Source organism: Periplaneta americana, chromosome 9, assembly GCF_040183065.1.
Source record: "Periplaneta americana isolate PAMFEO1 chromosome 9, P.americana_PAMFEO1_priV1, whole genome shotgun sequence".
Classification (NCBI taxonomy): domain Eukaryota; kingdom Metazoa; phylum Arthropoda; class Insecta; order Blattodea; family Blattidae; genus Periplaneta; species Periplaneta americana.
Genome location: NC_091125.1, coordinates 8,100,782 through 8,120,283, shown reverse-complemented (window position 1 = coordinate 8,120,283; position 19,502 = coordinate 8,100,782). Strand labels below are relative to the sequence as shown.

At 35.4% G+C, this 19,502-nt stretch overlaps 1 long non-coding RNA gene across 1 annotated transcript in view; it reads left to right on the top strand.

The window, feature by feature from the left end:
* LOC138705759 (uncharacterized) overlaps window positions 1-19,502 on the top strand; it is a 55,212-nt gene that overhangs the window by 16,673 nt on the left and 19,037 nt on the right. The window contains exons 2-3 of the long non-coding RNA XR_011333750.1: window positions 4,645-4,862; window positions 14,251-18,917. This is a non-coding gene — a long non-coding RNA (uncharacterized lncRNA). The remainder of the gene's footprint in view (window positions 1-4,644; window positions 4,863-14,250; window positions 18,918-19,502) is intronic.

The window sequence follows — 19,502 nt, the reverse complement described above, 5'->3', positions numbered from 1 at the left end:
AGATGGTAATCGCACGGTGCCAGTTCAGGACTGTAAGTCGAGTGTTTTAGTGTTGTCTATCCGAATTTTTTGATCTGGTCTGTGGTCTTGTGACTGACATATGGCTGTGCGTTGTCGTGCAATAGCAGAACATCCTGCTTCTCCTGATGTCGTCAAACACGACTCAGTCGAACTTGAAGTTTCTTGAGAGTTACAACATACCCGTCAGAATTAATGGTGGTTCCGTATGGCATGATGTCCACAAGCAAGAGTCCTTCTGAATCGAAAAACACAGTAGCCATAACGTTTCCTTCCGAAGGTGTACTTTTGAATTTTTATTTCTTTGGTGAATTTGCATGATGCCACTCCATTGTCTGCTTCTGTCTCCGGTCCAAAATGTTGGAGCCATGTTCCATCTTCTGTCAATTTTCTTGCAAGTCATCTAGCACTTATCATTGACACTTAGCATGATAACAAATTAAACAGAAGCTACACTGAACCCATTGCGTCTCCGTTTTCTTTTTTGTTGTCACATCTTGTCTTCAGAGATCTAAAATTCCTATTGTAATACATTTTATACTATTTTAAAAATTGTAACACTTAATGCTCAACAAAATTTCGCCTGAAAAAGCTAAGATTTCTATCAGTAAAGCTAAGCCTATATGGCGACTACAGATGTATTTAAAATTCCAAAAACATTTACCAAAATTTCATGAAGATACAATAAATCTTTGTACCAAATATCAAATGCTCACCTTTAGTAATAAGCCTGTAATATAATTACAAACATCCACAAGAAGTCGACGCAAACTTGCTCTCTCCAAACAACATAAAAGCTCACTGAAGCAACTACAATAGTCACACAAAGCTTAGCTGCATGTTTCTGGAAACTGGACAACATATGCAATCCCTTGGCGGAAATTTGGATCTCGTAACACAATTGGTTAGTTCACAAAAGAGCAAAGAAAAAGTATCACGAAATAACCACTGCCACGAAATTACCAATGTTTACCCTACATGATGAAATTTCTTACCCTACCCATCTACCCACTTCCCACTCTACTCTCAGCAACAAAAGAGGGATTTAAAGCACTATGAACTATAAACGTGGCGTTTCTCGCCATCTTTTCTCTGCTTATCTGGCGCCGAGCCTGTAACCTAGCCAGGGACCACCCGAATTCATAACAGAGGACCAAAGTACGGTACTGAACCTTTTCATGTATTGATTAATTTCTTAGTAGCTTTGCCGACACCCAGTCTGCATATTGAAATAGGCACGTACTGTACGTCGTACACCAATAATAGAACGTGCCAATTTGCATCTTTACTTGCTGAAAATCGGGCATGTTTTTGCATTAAGGTTTTTTATTTGTTTTTCCAGATGACGATATAAGAAATGTTAGACTCCGCCTATTTTAAAATCCGATGGGTTCACTTTTTACACTTGCGTGTTTCGTCTCTAAGTGCCGTTTCAATTTCGCGAGTTTCATACATTCGTTTAAAAGCACTTCGTAACACACAACGCACCGAGGTTTTGGTTCATTCTCATTGCCACACCAAGTAAATTCAAGTTCCAAATAGGCCTAACTCTTGTCATATTTACGAAAGTATTTTTTCTTTGAATAGCTACCACCATAGGATTAGATATTTCTTTAATGGCACTATAATTAATATATTTCTTCACACACAGCTTCTGAACTATTAGCACTGCCTAAATGAAGCGTATCATCATGTTCCTTTCCTTTCAAAGATCCGGATCTAAGCTAGTTTTCCATTATTTATAATGTATTTATAATTTATAATGGACACTATTTAACAGAGACATGGACAACTACTAGCGTGTACCACATAAGAAGGATTTCAAACTAACTGCTAACAGGCAACGATGAATCAACAATGCACAAAATTTGTTATAAGTTACTTGTGATTGGCTACAAAAATATAATTAGAAAAGTATTATAATTAATTAATTCTGTTTTAAAATATAAGTATACTGATATTAAAATATGCTACAAAAATAATAAATTTGCTTTCGAAAGGAATAAGAGTAAGGTGGTCCGCGGAACTGTTCTGACTTAAAATGTGGTCCCCACTTCAAAGAAGTTTGAGAAACGCTGATCTAGAGTAAGAGATCTCACGTAATAGAATCACATTATACTATTTGTGGACTAATTTATGACATTAGTAGTCGCGTGGGGGTCAACAGAACCCCCAGCCTAAAAAATTTAAATTAACGCAACAAATGTCAGTGATAAACTGAAAGTTATCATGTAGTCAACATGACCCCCACGCGACTATTTAAATTTTAAAACAAAATATTAATGTGTCTTACATACGATTGCGATACGTAATACTCAACGTATGGTCTTTTCCTACCAATTGTTGCCCTCTGTGGAAGTGTTATGGTAATTGTAGGCGGGAAAGTGACAGAGTTCCCTCGCTAGTTAAAATGTGGTCTGAAATATTTAAATTAATAATAATTTAGGTTAAATTAAGTAAATTTTGAATACTTGTCAATGACTTAATTTTTTATTCATATCCGGTATTATTAAATTTTTCTGCTGTTACTCACGTGATAACTCATAATCGGTAATGAAGCCGTTCATACCCATTTTGCCCGGGTTAGGGAGGGAAAGAACCTAGAACTCTAGAAGATTAAGAGGAATCCGATTAAAGCAATGGCTGATTCTTAAGACCCTGTAATAAAAATAAATCGGGGAATTCGGTCCCAGAGTAACCATTACCAGAGAAGGGAACGAAATACAACTTGATATCTAGACAGTGGACTAATATCTTAATTAGGCGTCAGTGACTGAAAAGAGTTGATGTCATAGGCAGTGAAACTGTACTTCGTTCCATAATTTCTAACAGGCGACGTAAACATTGCCGGAAGAGGGAGAAGTCTCTTGAAGTTGGGCGGTTTGAAGCGTTCTACCCAACGAGTTAGAAAGAGAAGACTATAGAGTGGCCATGTTGTCCTGTACAGCGCTCTTTGCGGTGCCACCGCGAAACACGGCAGATCTGAGCTAAGCGCCCACCTTTGTAAAAATTCGTCTGCTTACAATGTTGTATAACGGAGGTAAGAAGTACAAAAAAACGAAGAAAAAACATGCCTGTTGTGTGTGCTGCATATAACTGCAATGGCAAAAGGAAAAAGACAACTGATATATCATATTTCATGTAAATTTTATGAAGTTAAGTCCATAGGTTTGTTAATTAGCAGCATTTTTTTTTTCATGCATAAATGTGTAACAACGCCCGGCATAAACAAAATAAATGGTTCACTGGTAATGTACTTAAACTAAATACGGATAAAACCAATACAATTCCGTTTCAGACCCAGTGAAAAACAAATAGCAATAAAATATTAAAACTGTATTTCGACACCGGCATCCTTTATTTCTGCTCCATCTGTCCTTACTGCTTATACAAGAAGACGATGAGCTGTAGCTTATAAGAAGTAGGCCTATTTCGAAGACAAACGATTAATCAAATAAATGGTTCACTAGTAATAAAGTTAAACTAAATACGGATAAAACCGCTACAATTCCGTTTCAAACCGAGTAATAGCAATCAAATATTAAAATTGTATTTCGACACTCACATCCAAAATAACGCAAAACTCTGGGGTAGGTCGTATTGTTGTTAGTATTTTGACTGGACGGACATGAAAGAACATAATTGAGTACCCATGTGCAATAATGGGGTAAGTATGAATATATTTCGTAACTACTTACTCCATTATTGTACGTGGGTGCTCAATTATACACTAATAATTATCTGTGGTGCCACAGCCCTTGAAAGGCTCAGACAGACCAGCCGGCTGTTGGCCTCACGTTCACATTTCGATAATAATTATAGCCTACTTTACTGTAACAAACAAACTGAAAGCGTGTTTTGTCATGTTTCACCCACGTTACAAGCTTGGAGGTAAAGGTTGTTTACTACAGATAGGGCTTACTTTCATTCTATATCTTATGGTATAGTAAATAGTTTTGCAACGTGTAGAGACTGGGAAAACAATTTAATAAAATCATCCGAATCATACTCGTTCATTTTATAGGCAATCTTGCAGGTCGCATTTAAAAGAACTTAGGAACATTAACATTTTATTCAGTAAATTTGCTAGGACTTCTTGTCATACTACATGACAATTTTGCTTAGGTTATTCTTTTAAGCATTCCTTCTAGGAATAGCTCAAGTGTTTTAAATTTAGCGTACATAAGTTTAGATTAAGTTCCTAGCACGTATTTGACGAAATACTAGGTTTTTCCACTTCAGTTTAACTGATTTATGCAAACGAAATTAAGACAGCTGACGATTCTAATGTCAGTTATCACCACGTCCACTTTGTTTTGGGCGCATAAGTTCATTACCGACGGTCGTTCAATTTTCTTCAAACATGGCGGCGCAATGACCACTCTATATCTTTCTCTTTCTAACTCGTTGGTTCTACCTACTCCCAATGTCAAGACAAGCGTGGAATGAACCTTTAGCATTGGCTGAATAGCAATCATCCTTTCCCCTCTTTCTGCCGGAAATGTTTACGTCGCCTGTAAGACATTACGGAAAGAAGTATATACTATGTCTTAACCTGTGTTACTTTGTTATGTTGCACGCATAATGTTATGAAAGCAGTAATGCACCCTATTTGTGTGATTGCAGTTTTGTGGAATATATTTGATTTCAACTGCACCTGAACATTATGTGAAGAGTAACTACCTCCAAGTTCGGCGCAGATGTTGACGGTATATCATGTTCCCTAACCTGAATTGTAAACTGCCGCGTAACGTCGAGCCATCTGGGAAATCCTCTGGTGTAACCTCAGATCACAGACAACTCACATCGATCACAAAACCTTTGTTCAATACAACCAGCGTGGGGTTAGTATCTCTCAGATCCCTGCTTTAAAATAATTATACACATGTGTACAGTAGTGGCAAAAAACCGGACCGACCTATGTAGCTGATTTCAGAGCCTTGTTCATCCACATCACGATAGACTGGTAACTAAGACTTTCGTGATTCGAATCCTGCCTGGGAAGGAAACATTTTTTTCTTCCTTATTCAAATTTATTCCCAATACTTTCCGATTGCAGCAATATTTTACTACTTAATTAACTAATTTATTCCCATAACATGAATTTTACCAGCAATCGAAAAGTATTGGGAATAAATTTGAATAAGAAAAAAAAAGTTTCCTCCCCAGGCAGCATACGAACCACGAAAGTCTTAGTTACCAGTCTATCGTGCTCTGGAGTGAAGAAGACTCTGAAATTACAGAAGCTACAAGAGTCGGTCCGGTTTTTCTTTTGCCACTACTGTACATTAAGGTGGCCCTTAAATAAAGATAATTTTCCGAAAGTTAAAATTGTGCTGCTCCCACCCCCTTATCTTGTTCCAATCGACAAAAAAATGATCTCTGCAAATTTACAGCTCAATCGGACAACTGCTTGGCGACCCTCAAACGCTTTGAAGTTGCAACATAATATACGCAACGATTAATTCCATACAAAAGCGGTATACTCTTCCCTATCTCGACCATTTCTTTTTTTCTTCTTAGAGAAATTTATGTGGACATTCTGGCGACCCCAGCAATTGTTTAAAAATATTCTGAACGAAATTTCCCAAAAATTAATTTTAAAAATTCCTGAAAATAAAACGAAAAATTTAAGAAATATAAGGTTTTTTTAGTAACGCACACAACTTCTATAAGAGAAACACATTTTTATTCACAACAATAATTTCTATAGAATCAAAACACTATGTATATGAACGAACATTGAACTTTTTTTTTTCCTAAGGGAGGATTTAGTAGCAGTTGGATATTTTTTACAGTCTCTGGTAACAATCTGTAAAACAAATTGTTTTTCAGTTTCATCTTTTGTGAGAACATTATTGTAATCCTGAATAAATTTGATTTCTCTTTCTGCAACGTCCTTCACAACAACTATCTTCTAAAGGTTTTTAAATTTCACTTCTGTAAACAGGACCATCCTTCCAAGTTGAAGGGTCTTTGTTGAGGAAATCGGTGCTGATAGAAAATCTAGTGAAGAAAATTTTAGTATCAGGAGTTACAAAAGACGAAAACTCAATATTTGTAAAGGAAGAAAAATCATTCTGTTGCAGAATGTAGCTCTTCAGTTGATTTTCTTCTTTTTCTTCTTCACCTTCGTCTGCTTCCAGTATAACTTGAGCCATATTTGCTTTAACCGCTGTTGGAACATAGTCATCAAATAAGGATAGAACCACACTTTCGGGAACTAAGTACCAGTAAAATTTATTTGCAGCAGCCTTACTGATTTCTGGATGAATATCCTGATAATTTATCAGTTCACGCATGAATAGGAAATCAAGATAAGGTGCTTTAATTGCTTATGACAGAAACCAGGCTCGAACATAGTCTACACTCGAACAAGAAAAATACATATTCTTCTTAAAGAGTTCTTCTCCTTATGAGGTAACTGAAATTGATCTTGAAACAAGTATAATTATCTTGAATGCAAAAATTGCTTTTGCCATTCACCTAGCATGACTTCCAGCTCCTAGTATATGAAAAGATATCCCGTTCTTTGGAATGCTGCCAAGAAAAATCATCGTTAAAAATTCTTATCCTCTTCATTTTTCATCTGTCCCAAAGCTCTGAATGAACTGTGTCAAAGATATCATCCATAATTTTCACAAAAATATATCTTTTTTCTTTTCCCTTGCCTGCAGTTCTACTCAAATATTTCTATAAACCTTTCCAATCATCATAGAGTTTGAATAACTTATAAACACAGTGGTCACTTTTTCTAGTACGGATTCGTGCTTTTTGCCAAAAAATTAAAACTTCTTGAATCACCAATGCTACACTTTCCTTTGTTGTAAGATTTACAACTTGTACAGTGTAGAAGAAACCGCTTAGAGCTTGCCTGTTTGAAGGTAGTTTGGCTCCGATGATTTGATTAGAGATGTAGCCAACAAGAGAGATATAAAACTTAAAGACTTAACTTATGTGACGAACTACGTGAAGAGGTTGATGCCATTTTACAACTCTAGGAAAAAAATCTTGAAAGTCACTTTACACCAGCAGTCAGCAGGTCAGCACAGACAGTTCTGAATCAATAACTGAAAAATTATTCATCAGCAAGATCTTGTTAAGTTATAAAATAAGTGACTAAAGCACAAATAATAATAATAATAATAATAATAATAATAATAATAATAATAATAATAATAATAATAATAATAATAATAAAGGTTTATCTAATAGTATTAGAAAAAATATTATCCAGGCAAAAATTTCAAAACTTCATGGTCGATGAGGGTTGCCTTGCAGTTGTCCGATTGAGCTGAAAATTTGCACAGAACGTTTTTTTGTTCATTGGAACAAGATAGAGGAGTGGGAGCTAAACTTTTAGATAGTTGAAAAATAAGGGCCACCCTACTGTACATCCTGCATTAAGTACATGATTCTGAGTCACTTCTTCTGTGTTGTCTGAAATACAGAAGTTATATAGGCTATTTTTTCATTATATTCATCTGAAATTAATTTATAAAGAATTGAATGGCATATACAAAGTGAGTCGTTGAAGTACGAATCAGCGCACGGCGTTTGTATTCTCTTCACGAGCATAGCTGGTTCCAGACTCTGGACATGAAAATATCTATGTCGTGTCAGTAAGCCAGTGGTTGCCTAGTGATACAGTTCATCTGTTAACAGTTAGTGTTTGTTGCGTATGTAATCGAATCCTATGGAACAACATTTATTTATTTATTTATTTATTTATTTATTTATTTATTTATTTATTCTTCTTTCTATTACTTCTTGTACTGTAGTTTCCCCCAAGTATGGTCCACATTTTTAAATTTTTTTTTGTATATTCTGTACTATTAATTCAGATTAAATGAAATTTTGACTTCGGACTCTTGTAAGTGTGTAGTAAATAAATGTTGACATGTACGTGTTTGAAAGTATTTAATAACAAGTGTTAAAGAAATAATAATCATTGTTACATAGTTGTCCAACTATGGTCCACTCATATATTTATGCTTGAAAGCATGAATGGACTATAGCTGGAGCTGTAATTCTGTGTTGTTTGGATAAAGGGAGATAAGTCATAAAGGGTCCACACCTGTAGAGTAACGGTCAGCGCGTCTGGCCGGGAAACCAGGTGGCCCGGGTTCGAATCCCGGTCGGGGCAAGTTACCTGGTTGAGGTCTTTTCTGGGGTTTTCCCTCAATCCAATACAAGCAAATGCTGGGTAATTTTCGGTGCTGGGCGTCGGACTCATTTCACTGGCATTATCACCTTCATTTCATTCAGACGCTAAATAACCTAGATGTTGATACAGCGTCGTAAAATAACCCAATAAAATAAAAAAAAATAAAAACTAAGTCGTAAAAATGAGTTTGGAAATAAATTAAAATTAAACTTGGAACACTTATTGCAAATAATTTTGTACACAAATAAAACACATCAACTGCTATTATTCTTTTGATTTTTCACACTCACTTGTATAATTTAACTTCTGTGTTCATTTGGGGAACAAAATTCCATCCTCCTTTACCCAAACACTACAGAATTATTCGTAAATCAATACATTGAGCTTCTAATTTAAGGGTAGAAACATAATCTAGCACAGAAGTATTAAAAATAAATGAAAAGTACATGGATTCTTTTTATTAGTACACACTGCATAAACACAAACAACAAGTGAAATCTGAAAGTCATCTTCCTGCAATAATGAACAACTACACTCACCGGGGGGGGGGGAACGGGCCAGCTAAAGTTTCCCAATTTTTGTTGGTTTTATGAGGTGAGAATCAGAAAACCCATTATCAAATGAAGAAAATATTGCTTCCTAGAAAACAAACTCTTTTTTGTTATGACTTCTGCTATTATTTTCAACGCCAAACAATGGATATAATTAAAATATGTAAAAACTTACATATTGTACAATTTTCTTCCAAATGTTCAGCTGATTTTGTTGACACCCACAGGTTGATAATAGTGGGTATTGCCTCCCCGTGGCTGTATGACTGCTAACATTCGCCGATTCAAACTTCGATCAGATTCTGGATGTCAGTCTGGTCGATTCTATTCCATTCTTTATTTAGAACATTTCGGAGCTGCTGTAAGCTGCTGCGACTTCTAACTCGCTTCCCTAGTATGCCCTACACATGTTCAATAGGGTTTTTATCGGGGCTTCTTGCTGGCCATGCCATCCTATTCAATCCAACGTTGTGAAGGAACTCATCCACGATTCTTGTAGCATGAGGGCGAGCATTGTCATTCATTAACAGGAACTTTCCACCAATAAGTGGGGCATATGGTACCACATGTTCAATTAGAAACTCTTCGATGTATCTTGGAGCAGTCAAAGCACCTCCATTAGTGAAAACAAGTTCTGTGCGAGTTTCATACGAAATCCCACCTCATACCATTACAGATCCACCTTGGAAACTGACAAGTGAACTCTCTTCTTCTTCTCCACACTCTTTCATGTCCATCTGTAAACTAAATTTCGATTCATCTGTGACGAGCACTCGTCGCCACTCCCCCAGGTTAAAATTATCATTATAGTGAGCAAAACGTAATCGTTCAACATGATGTTGCTGTAGCAATTAGCTGGTCTCCTGGATTTCAGTGCACATTTATCCAGACGTCTTCTTACAGTTCTCTCACTCATGTTAACTTGTCTCATTTCCAGGAGGGCTCTTCTGGTCTCAACAGCTGTGGAATGGCGATCTCTTAATGTGTTTAGGAAAGTAAAATGGTCGTCACGAGCCGAAGTTACTCGTTTTCTCACTGAAGCAGGTCTCCTGGAATAATCTCCTGTCTCACTAAAGCGATGCTACACCCGTTGTGCGGTCGATCGAGGAATACCAAGAACTGCAGCTGGCTATTCCCATCTTCTATCAATGTAACCACTTTTGCTGAATCGGTAGGACTTAGTGACATTTGTATACAATGAAGTACTCCAATACTGCCTTAAAAGAGGTTACCAGGCTGTAGACTTCTTCAGTTTAGCTTGAAATGAGTCCGAGAAGTTTACACACAATATTGCAAGAAGAACTGATCTTCTTTTCAGATCATTGTTGGCTATTACGTATTCAGTATTACATTGTTACGTTTCACAAAATATATGAATGGCTAAATGAACCTCAGTAAATCTACAATTATTTAAAAAATCCTGTAATGTTTTAAATTTTAAAGAAAGTGTAGGTGTCCCGGTTTTTTTTCCGGTGACTGTATATTAAAGAACAAAAGTACGGTATCAAAATAAACGAACACATTCTTATCAAAATAATTATGCACATAAAGTCACTGATAATGTTTATTTACCATGCTAAGGACTACATTCAGTAGGCCTATTCCGATGCTTTGAATCTCAACTTCTCTTGTAATTCTGAAATTGAAAATAGATCTCTCTTTTTCGAGACGCATTTGGGGGTCTTAAAATTGTTTTATTATGTTTTCCTTTCTATAAAATAAAATGTCTTCCACTCCTTGCCACCTCCAGTAATTACCGCTTCTTGCCATATATGAAACAACAGCTCCATTGTTCTTCACAGACTTTCCCTGGTCACAGTTTCTCCTCATAAGTAACAATCACATAACAACGTGCTTTTAGCATTAATTTAACAGATTTCGTCTTCTTTTTCACAACTCTGTAAATATGGAGAGAATACTGGAAACGTCATAATCTGTATCCAATTCAATTTCATCGCTCTCATAGTCACTTACAGGGACGGTTGTTTTCCTTCTACCCTGGAGTTTTCGTATTACCGGTCCATTGATGCTGGAACAGCCTGTTTCTTTATTTACTGGACCATAATGTTAAATGGTGTTTTAGAATATACTGAGATACCGTATTTTCAGAAGTAAAATAATCACATACATCACAGTTTATTAAACAAATATCAAAAAATGAAATACAACTATGGTCCGCGAACAATAGGCCTAAGTGGTACATAGTTGAGGACTGACTTCTAGCCATGAGGTCAAACATTTTTCACGCAGAGTCCTTAACCTCTGCCAGTGTAATTATTATGTAAAAGTATATTCTATATAGCCAGGTTTAATTGTACAAACAATAATATATCTATAATAAATGTAATCCATTTCCACCAAAACATAAACTGCACCTTGATCTGAAATAATTTATCAAAATTAAATTAAGAATTTTTTTTTACCAGTTCTACAGAGGAAAGCTTAATGAAACAGACAAACACAAACTGAATGATTTCGCGTCTTCACACATTCAAGACAACGATGCACACTGACCTTGGTAAACATCCATATCATTACCACGTGTAATGGTAGATGGAAGCACACTATGGGAAACATAATTCCATCACAGTGGCGCCTCAAATGGCAAACACCGAACTCTTGGGGAAGTAAGTAGTACATAATGCGTTTTGGACCATAGTTGGGCGCTTGGACGATAGTTATGGGAAATTACGATACTTCTTTTACTTCCCTTACATTACTTATTTTACCCATTCTACTTATCTACTTATTTTCATATTTATATTTGTGTTTATTTACTTTACTTATAATTATTTGTTTATTTTTATGTAGTTAATTTTATTTATTTTATTTAGATTTATTTATTTTATTTCGTCTACTTCTTTTATTTACTTAGTCTGTTTATTTACATTTATTATTATTTATATTTATTTTTATGTGTTTATTTTTAATTGCTTTTATTTAGATTTATTTATTTTATTTCTTATATGTATTTTACTTCTTTTATTTTACACATTTTACTCACTCTAATTATTCTCCTTGTTTTACTTCTTCACTTATTTATTTATTTATTTATTTATTTATTTATTCACTTTTATTTATTTTTATTTTTATTTATATATTTTTATTTATTTACTTATATTTTTATTTAATTACTTATTTTAATTCATTATTTTCATCTTTATTTATTAATTTTTATTTACTCATTTTTATTTTAAATCAGTTATTTTTATTTCCTTTCATTTAGATTTATTTATTTATTTATTTATTTATTTATTTATTTATTTATTTATTTATTTATTTATTAGTATTTATTTATATTTTTATTTATTTATTTAATTTATTTTATTTATGTATTTATTTACTTATTAACTTATTTATTTATTTATTTGTTTACATACTTACTTACTCACTTATTTATTTATTTAGTTAGTTATTTATTTAGTTATTTATTTATTTATTCATTTATTTATTTATCTATTTACTTATTTATTTACTTACTTATTTAGCTATTTATTTATTTACTAGCCGTACCCGTGCGCTCCGCTGCACCCGTTAGAAATAAATATAAAGTAATTACATAATTAAAATAGGACATTTGATCCAGGGAACATTGGTGTTTCATAGAAGGATAAATCGTTTAGTAAAGGTAAAGGTATCCCCGTAACATGCCATGAAGGCACTTGGGGGGCATGGAGGTAGAGCCCCATGCTTTCCATGACCTCGGCACTAGAATGAGATGGCGTGGTCGGCATCACGCTCTGATCGCCTTTTACCCCCAGGAAAGACCCGGTACTCAATTTTATAGAAGGCTGAGTGAACCTTGGGGCCATTCTGAAAGTTTGGCAACGAGAAAAAATCCTGTCACCACCTGGGATCGACCTTCCAGTCCGTAGCCAGTTACTCTACCAACTGAGCTACCCGGCCGCCCAGAAAGCGTTTAGTATGTTACTTAATTTAAATTGTACTTAAAAATTACTTAAATAGTGATGTAAGAATTCACAATCTCCTATGTACTCTTGCCATGGAATGAAGAAATGTGTTTTTTCTTCCTATTCAGAAATTTTATATTTTGCACATAGGAGTTATTGCAGGAACAACAACGCTATAATTTGAGGTGGCGGTGAAAATGTATTGTATTGTTATTTTAAAAGTCTTGTATATAATTTTATTAGCTTTCGATATTACTTCATACAAACACAGAAACATTCCCTGTAGGCTATGTTTAATAGCTTTCGATTGTTGTTGTCCAAGGCCCCTTATAGATGAAGTCATTTGTTTCCATTTCATTACAGGCCAATAGGTGGAATCTTAATTTTAAAACTCATTTATCTTATTAAATATCAGTCCTATCAAAATTTTTCTTAGAATAAAACTTATCGGAAATCATTTTTAAAGAAACTTTTGTTATGTAACATTTTTCACGAAAATCAATAATAAGGGAGGTATTTCGATTTATTTAATGCAAGCCCCCTCATAACCCCCCTTTTAAATGAAGTATTTTAAATGCCATATAGCCTAAAATCTAAGTTACAACGAACTTAATTTACATTCCAATTTTCATATTAATCGGTTTAGCCATTATCGCGTGAAAAGGTAACAAACATCCAGACAGACAGACAGACATACAAACAAAAAATTAAAAAAAGGCTTTTTCTGTTTCAGGATCGTTAATTGTACATGTTAGGACCAATTATTTTTGGAAAAGCGAAAATTACCAGAAAATTTTCGGCTACAGATTTATTATTAATATAGATTTAGTTATTTATTTAGTTATTTACTTATTTAGTTATTTAGTTGTTTGTTTGTTCGCTTGTTTCTTTGTTTCTTTGTTTGTTTGTTTATTTGTTTATTTGTGTTAACTCAGTCAACTCGCAAACTCCAAGGTTGATTTGAAGAACGATTCCCTGGTGTAAAAGTTACAGGTCGTACAACATTCTATGCTCTTTGTAATAAATTAGGTCACAAGAAATATTCAGCCTAAGAGACCAAACAGCGTAAAGATCTCACATAAGACACATTACGTGATACTGGTCTTCGGTTGGAAAATTCTACTAAAATCCACTCATCGCCTTTCACATCAAATGGAATTTTGTTCTGAGCTGTATAAAATAATTGTGCTAAATAATTTTCCAACCGCGTGACATTGGTACACAGGTGCATACTTTGTGAGTGGATTTGGAATAATTTACGGAGAAATATTTATCTCGGACGAGGCTTAAATCCACCTCCTGGATAGGCCTATGTGAACTCAGCAAAATAATCATTATTGCTGCTTGAAAAACCTAATATAATAGTGTCCCTTCACAATGGGAAAAGTAATGCATCACGCAATGTGGGGCGAAAGAATCATAGGACTAAGTTTTCATGCTGGCAACAAGAAAGGTTCCTACTATTCCCACTGCTAGTGGAAAAAATACATGTAACTTTATTGTAACACACATGATTATGTTTGGAAGGGTGGCAAGACTCAAACTAGAACTTTTGATGACCAATAAATCATTACACCAATTATATAACTGTGTTTGTTCGCAGGAACTCTGGATACTGATTCTCCGCAAATAAACACTTCTGGCAGAAACGAGGAAGACATCGTACAAGTGGCGTGTTGTTGAGAACGTCAGTGAATAAAGTATTTCAATTATGAAAACCTACATCTGCATTGCTTCTCAGGAAGATCTCGAAGTGACACAGTTACTAATATATACAGAAGTATTTCTTTCTAAAAAAATCACATGAAGATTTACAATCTCTAAAATTATAGATATTTATCTCTTCCCAGACCTATATCTTTTTATTGTATATTAACATATTCCCCCTCTTGTTAGAATTCTACGCCAGGACCGCAGCAGCAGACCACAACGTTATCGCGCAGCCATTAGATGGCGTAAATGTTGCATCAGACCCTTGATCATATATACCCAGATAGGTCGTCTTATAGGCTTTGAGATTAACAACTTTTGTCATGTTTACTACGCTCCCATCTAGTTGTTACATATGGAGTCACGTCATAATTCCCATTTGAATTGCATTAGCGACTGTACTGCCATCTCGTGTTCGTTTATGGCGCACAGGTGGCGATCCTGGCGGTTGTTCTCTTCAAAGTGCTGCCGATTTTAACATAGCGATGACTTATCTGTTACGTATATGATCTAGGATCAGACTCTTGCCGTAATAGTTGAGCCGTTGAGACCAGAAGTGGTGTAAGCCAAAAATGGGTAATGAGGGTTAAAATAAACATTCTGTAAAATACAGCGCAAAGTAGCAATTAATATTCAATTTATTTAAACTATTAGTAGTCAGTAGATAGCACGAAGGACATATTAATTGCTACTTTGCGCTGTATTTTACAAAATTTTTACTTTAAACCTCATTGCCTAATTTTCACTTACACCACTTCTGCTCTGAACGGCTCATGTGTGAGATGGCTGCACACGTGGAAACAAGATCAAACCTGGACTTGTTAGTGTCATCCAATTTTTTACTCTGAAGGGCACCTTAACAGCCGTTGTTGAGGTGTACTGTGCGAATGTGACGCTTCTGGTGAGAGGTACTGGACCACCATCCATCCCTGCAGCACCGACCTGGAACATAGTGACTTATATCTCTTTGGACTGTTGAAGATTCAACACCGTTACAGCAAGCCGTTATGTCGTGGCTTCAGAGACTTAACGGCTTCAATGCCTTGGTCTACCGTTGGAACACCTGTTTGGACAAGCATGTTGACTAATTGTTTGTAAAAATAAAACTTTCAAGGTGCACGATCCTGACTTTATGCAGTATGCTACGAGGATTAAATCCTCAGATCCTTCAGGCACGTGGTCGTTCCTTTGAGATTTTGTAATAGTACAGTACAGCGAAATTTTTCAGAGGCCAGTCTTTGGATTCTCCTTCCTATCTCACAGAAGAATTTTGGTACCAGTAGTCATTTTCTGGCACAACGTATGGAAAACACCGTCTCTTATTCCTTAAGTGGATTTGTGATAATGTGATTTCTCACACAGAAAGAAGAAGCAGATCATCTTTACATTATTTATAACTTCTCCACTTTTGTTGGGGGATAGTAAACTTGAAAGAGCCAGACTGGTGACTATAGCTTTTTTTTTTCTAGATGAGATTCACACATCCAGCTATGATGATAATGATTATGATGATTAATCATGGAAAAGGACTCTCCTCAAAGTACTTCAGACCTTTGTACGTTTCCTGATCTCTGTTTTGGAACTAAGTACTACGTCCTTAGTGAGTAATAGGACTTATTTCACCAAAGAGATTCACTTTCTGGTTGCAAAGAAGGTCCAGAAATTGAGTACCATTTTTTGTTCTAAAACTGTGCAATGTAGTAATATGTGTTCTGCTGTTTCATCACCTTAATGACATAGGAAATATTTTGTTCCTATCGAATATATCCCCATGGTCTTAAGAGGTTTTCTGTGTTTTCCATGTCCTAGTTATGAAACAGGACTTCCTTTAAAGATGATTTGTTGAGTCTTATTAGGGAGCCTGAAAGGGTCGTACAAGACTTATTAATAAAATAAGCGTATTTAGAGTTTAGTTTTAGATAGTGTTCTGCTTTTCAATGCTTCTTTTTTCGATCCATTCCTTTACTGAGGTTTTTCCCACTAATGGGTTAATGCCACATGGAGATTATCGTCCTATAAACAGAGTCTGCACTCCTTTCTTTGCTTGGACGTCTTTTATTCATTTCCTATTATTCCTGTGTATCTAGTAAGTCTTTACATCCAGCTACAGTATTCTGTTGCGAAGTTACTTATGCTCTTTGATTGGCCATTAACTCTTCGTAACATTTCTCTTCACCAATTCATTCTCTCCTTTTCTGTGATGTAGTAATAGTTTCAGTGACTTCGGATCTTCCTGGCGTTAAGATTTCCATCTACAAAACTTCCTAATTCTGTGCATATGTGCACCATTTGTATTCTTGCAATATCTCCTCTAACCTGAGGGTTTTTTGTTCTTGTCTTGCCTGTCTCAGGCCATCCTGAAACACCTTTATCCTAACAGAAATCTCTTCGCCTCATAAATCCATTGATATATTGAAACATATGCATTAAACAAATGCACCTTGCAAGCTTCCAACACTCTTTGTCTCAATAATCCAGCTTTAAAATCAAACAAGACCATAGCACAGAAGTGTTCTTGTTTGAAATGAATCCCTAGATATAAAATCTTACAGTGACTGTCAGTAAAACATTGTTTGTCAATCTGAAAACTTTTAAAGTAACGCCATTATTGTGTAGATTGAAACATTCAAGCATTGAAGTAAGTTTTAAACAATTGTCTCTTCACATAGTGGCACCAGCGAATAGGGATTATAAAGAATGGACATTGAGCGAATTTTCCTGTGTTTTGTTTCTCTGTGCGCCAGCGTTTAGTTCCATTTTCAAGCGCTAGAGGTTAGTGTAAGGAACTCTAGAGTCTAGACATTACAGTTAATGACGGATTTATTATTTTATGGATCCAATCTATTTTATTTGAGTACATAATGTACCTAGATGTATTAATTATATGTGTTATATTTCCGCTGTGTCGACTGCTAGCTGGTGTGATGTCAGCGCCAACTCTAGGGTTTCTCCCTATAATCTCACGCTTTAGCTGGCTTGAAGGTCATTGAAATCAGTCCGGCTACATCAAAGGTACCGAGCGAAGTGTCCATTCTTTATAATCCCTATTCGCTGGTGGCACTATCAGGCTCTCTACCTCTGGTCAAAACGTTTTTATTTTGAGGCAAGCATATGAATTACAATAACTGGGATGTAGTGTTTTCATATTAATGCAACTTCCGTTTCCTGCAAGGAAGACTGTTTCAGAAAAATACATTGTTTCAATAACAGTAAATCTATTCAAAACCATAGGTCCGACATATTAATATGCCAATTTAATGTAAACATAGCCTACAGTAAAATTGACTGATGGACATTTACGGATAGACGCTATACACAATCCCACAAGCAGGCGTAATGTGAATATTGAAATATATCAGTTATTAAAGATATCAGAATTTCTATTTCTCCGTCTGTCAAGTGAAGGAAACCAATGAAGTGTTGAAACGACATAATTTCTCTTTCAATCGCTTTTTTTATTTTATTTTCCGAAATTATTATCTCGACTTTCCCTCCGCAATAGCCCATATGATCGCCTTGATCTGGTATTATGATGGAAATTTTGAAATATGTTTATACGAGGCGCGTCCAGAAAATAAATTTTCCTCGGGACCGTTTACAGAAAAAAATAACAATTTTACGGAAAGATTTATTGGAACAGATACAGCAATTGCTGCTTTATTTTTTCAACACATTCCCCACCGGAATTGAAACATCTGTCATACCGTGGGGTCAACAGAGAGGTGCAGACGGCTGTCACACACTGGTTCCGATCTGAGGCGGCAGATTTCTACGACACAGGATACAAAAGTTGATCCCATAGTATGACAAATGTCTCCGGTGGGGAATGTGTTGAAAAAGCTCAACAGTTGCTATATCTGTTTCAATAAATCTTACCATTAAATTCTGCTTTCATTTTGTAAACTATCCCAGAGAAACTTAATTTCTGGACGGCCTTCGTATAATCATTATTGTGTTCTGTAATAACTTTGTTCATGTTATTTTTAAGTTAAATAACTTTTTTTAATTTTAAAAGTGTGTTTCGTCCTATTATGCCTTCTCACACATTGTTCGACTAATCTCTTAAGCCCTTTTCTTGAATTCTGAAGTTCTCTATTAATAATATCGACATCTACAATATTAGAAAGAACAGCCTCCACAAACTTTTGATCAATACTGTTTCTGACTATCAAGAATAACCTTTAATATTAATCTTTCTTATAATCGTTTTAGTATTTTGTTGATTTTTGTAACGATAATAGTATGCCCGAAAACTTTCGGAAACTTTTCTCGTATTGCTTCATATAGATTGATTTTAACAAGCATCTTCTCCATCTCTCCCATGTTAAGCTCGATCTGTTCTTGACATCTTTTCTGATAAATTCTATATCGTGTTAGAAGGAAATCCAAAATATTTGCACATTATTAAACTTCTCTGGAGAATTGTTAGCAAAAAAAAAAGTATTTTTGTGTATCGACAACACACGCTTTTTTATCTGGAACGTGTTTGGACTATTAATATTAGGCCTGTGTTTAGCGGGCAGAGCGTTGATCGTTGTCGGTAAGCAACATGCTTGAAAGGTGTTATGCAAATCAAGATTTTCAGGTATAACTCCCTGTAAAGTTGATTTGGTACGTTAAACCAAAGGTCCCGGGTTCGATACCCGGCTCCGGAACAATTTTTCCCTCGAAATTATTCAAATCAACTTTACAGGGAGTTATACCTGAAAATCTTGATTTGCATAATACACGTCACTGTTCGTTAACAGAAAACCACAATTTAAGTCACACGGAGTTAGTGTGCACTCGAAGTTGGTTGCTTGACGGTTGTCAGCCCACTTTGAGGTCTGTGGATATAGAGGGAAAAATTGGATCGGTGTCGGTTAGAGTTCCCGAGTAGCTCAGTGGTAGAGCGTTGGTACGTTAAACCAAAGGTCCCGGGTTCGATACCCGGCTCCGGAACAATTTTTCCCTCGAAATTATTCAAATCAACTTTACAGGGAGTTATACCTGAAAATCTTGATTTGCATAATACACGTCACTGTTCGTTAACAGAAAACCACAATTTAAGTCACACGGAGTTAGTGTGCACTCGAAGTTGGTTGCTTGACGGTTGTCAGCCCACTTTGAGGTCTGTGGATATAGAGGGAAAAATTGGATCGGTGT